This window comes from Capricornis sumatraensis, chromosome 6 (assembly GCF_032405125.1).
Source record: "Capricornis sumatraensis isolate serow.1 chromosome 6, serow.2, whole genome shotgun sequence".
Lineage (NCBI taxonomy): Eukaryota > Metazoa > Chordata > Mammalia > Artiodactyla > Bovidae > Capricornis > Capricornis sumatraensis.
Genome location: NC_091074.1, coordinates 56,756,172 through 56,759,446, shown reverse-complemented (window position 1 = coordinate 56,759,446; position 3,275 = coordinate 56,756,172). Strand labels below are relative to the sequence as shown.

The 3,275-nt window shown below is 40.5% G+C and overlaps 1 non-coding gene across 1 annotated transcript; it reads left to right on the top strand.

Moving 5' to 3' along the window:
* Positions 1–1,414: 1,414 nt before the first annotated feature.
* Positions 1,415–1,487, top strand: TRNAC-ACA (transfer RNA cysteine (anticodon ACA)). The gene has a single exon. It is a non-coding gene; the product is annotated as a tRNA-Cys (tRNA).
* Positions 1,488–3,275: the final 1,788 nt, after the last annotated feature.

Here is a 3,275-nt window from a genome sequence, read left to right as displayed (position 1 = left end):
AAAACAGTTGCTATGTCATTCCACTAACAGGTAGCATTGGAACAGTCACACTCAGGATGTGTAAATCCCAATATGATTCAGGTAATTATTTCTGTGCCCCCCGAGGAGGAGTAAGTGACTGTCTCCACTCGTGCCTTCTACCTGTAATATCCAAGAAGGCAGCATCATACTTGGGTGACTTTTACCACAAATCACTACAGAGTAGAAATCTCTTTCTTATCAAAGAAAACACAAACTCAGAATCTATGCTTGACTGAAATAACTTTTCCTGGTTCATTTCATCATAAAGTCCCTTTCATCCTCAATTATTTTGTGTCACCTCTACCATAAAGAGCTTAGAGAATGAATGTTCTGAGCCTGGAAAGCTTGTAGAATATTAACAAGGGAACGTCACCAGATAACATACTAGATGCAATGAAACCAAGTTCTTCTAAAAAGAACTGTGCATGACCACAGCGTGGGATTTCCTTCTTCCAGTTATATGGGATTGTTTTAAATTTTCTTCAGTTTCCCTAAGCAAGCCTAAGGATGTGTTGGATACACAGTGTGAATCTATCAAATTCCAAAAGATCTAGTTGCAGATGGGCAGAAAAGTGAGTATGATGGGTCTAATGGGTATCTCAGCTCACAGCTTTCAAGAATATAAACAGGGGACCACTTTGTTTGATCTTATTAAATGGAAAAGCAGGGGATAGCCTAATTGTGGAGGGTAAATGCTGCGCCTTAAATAACCATAAAACAACAATCTGTGTCAGTTCATGGCAGGCAGAAACCAGATTAATTTTGGAACACAGCATGGTAGAAAAGAATCCATTAATTCTCAAGACTCTTAGGCCCCCAAAGACTGCTGATGCCAACTTTCCTGTACTGTAATCCTCCCCTCCCCCCAACTTGGGCAGCAGTATATAAATGCCAGATATTTACATGTTGTGGATGAAGTTTGTGGCTGAGAAGTAGGAAGTCAGTATTGGGAGCAAAGGGACCTAGAGGTCTTCAGTGGCTCTGACTCCTAGTGTGCATTTAAATCCAAATTCTGCATACTGGTAGCTAACCTGAATAATAAGGGTCATTCCAGCTTGAGGGTTTGGGGTTCCACTCAGAAGTATTATCAATGGGCTAAAAAACAAAACCATCTTTAATGACTGGCAGCTCTATGAAAAAAAAACCCAAACTAAACTAAAAAATTGACGACTAAACAGTATTAGGGTTTCCCAGGTAGCTCAGTGGTGAAAAATCTGCCTGCCAATACAGAAGACACAGGAGAAGTGGGTTCGATTCCAGTGGTCAGGAAGATTCCTGGAGGAGGAAATGGCAACCCACTCCAGTATTCTTGCCTGGGAAATCCCATGAACAGAGGAGCCTGGCGGACTACAGTCCATGGGGTCACAAAGAATTGGACACAACTAAAGCAACTTCCCTGGTGGCTCAGATGGTAAAGCGCCTGTCTACAATGCAGGAGACCCAGGTTCGATCCCTGGGTCAGGAAGATCCCCTGGAGAAGGAAATGCCAATCCACTCCAGGACTATTGCCTTGAAAATCCTATGAACAGAGCAGCCTGGTAGGCTACAGTCCATGGGGTCGTAAAGAGTCGGACACGACTGAGCAACTTCACTTTCACTTAAAGCAACTGAGCACACACACATTAAGTATGCCTTACTTTCACGATTAATTAACCCTCCCAAATAAAGAACTACAAAACATCAGCAGCAAAAATATAAAACATTTATTTTTCACTCATGCACCTGCTGGGATTCAACTGATGTAGGCTGGGCTCTAAACTTTGGGTTGTATCTAGGTCTGGTCTGTGTCTAGGTTCAGATTCTCTCACCCTCCCTGGACCAGTGCTCAAGCCAAGCACAAGTATGTTTCAAGCCCTTGCTTATGTCACTGCTGCTTTTGGTCAAAGCAAGGGGCAAAGAACACGCTTTTGGACAAACCTCAAGCCAAGGGACAGAGAAACATACTTTGTCCACCCTAATGCCCTGGTGAGGGCATGAATAAATCTAATACCAGCATAGCAGGAAAATGAAGCATTGCAACCAACAATTCAATCTGCAACACCACAGATGTCAAAAGGGTAATGAACTACTTATGTCCATACTAGGCCCTTAAATATCAGGAAAACCCTACACCAAAATAAGAAAGGACTTAATAATCCTCAGAACTAGAAAGAAACTTAGCCTTACAGCCTTACTTCACAGATGAGGAAACTGAGCTCTGAAGAAGAAGAGTCTTCCCCAGTCAGGTGACTGTTTAGTGACCTTCCCAGTTTGAGCCAATTCACCTTCCAATAAACAAAAGGAGGACACACCAGAAGAAAGGGAGCAGCAATCTCCCCATGCAAAAGGAGTCAGTTCCAATAAAAAAGCCTTCCTAAAGATTAATTTTTTTAATAAAATTGAAGTTTTTCACTGAAACACGAAAGTCTTAAGCCTCCTGGAAATTTTTATGAAGAATACTATATTATATGGACAACTGTAAAACTCACAACTTTCATAACCAGCTACAATGCCCAATTTAACAAAAATAATCTCATCTGTATAGTCTATAATTTTTGTCCTTCCTCAGATAGGACCAGAAATACCATAAATCATTGCCAAAGTTGCTCTAGTCTCTTATTCTCCCTGATGATACCACCCAATTTGTCCTTACAAGTCTCTAATGTTTCAGTCTTCACTCAGTAGATTCACACCAAGAGGCTCATACTCATGACACCCAAAACTACCTCATGTTCTTTTTTTCTCTACATCTTATATCTTACATCTTCACAAAAGCACTTTTTCACTATCATGTGTTCCTCTCTCTCTCTCGCTCTCTCTTTTTTTTTAAGTTTTGAAGAGATAAGTGATTTATCCTTACAGGTGAACACCAGGGCCTAGCCTGGGTCAAGCACAAAGCCAGAGAAATAAATGAATGAAACTGAATGTTAAACTATTAAGACTGCACAGAGGTATACTGACTGTCCCAACCAAACAAATCCTAGAACAATGCTAATCTTTCCAATGCATAATAATGTCCTTCTGGGTTAATAGGTATAAATAAGCTCTCACAAAAATGAACGCAAAGACCTGTCACATTTAGAAAATAAAATCTTGCACTTCTTCTGCAAGTAGAAAAAAAGGAGGCTGGGGTATAGTAAGAGACAGTCCAAAATCCCTCAGTTCTTCAAATATTTAACAGTATGTCTATCAGAGGAAAGAAAAGTTGTATTTGGTAGAGCTCCAGAAAAAAGAACTAGGACAAGTAGGTGAAGTTAGGGAGAGAAATTATTGAT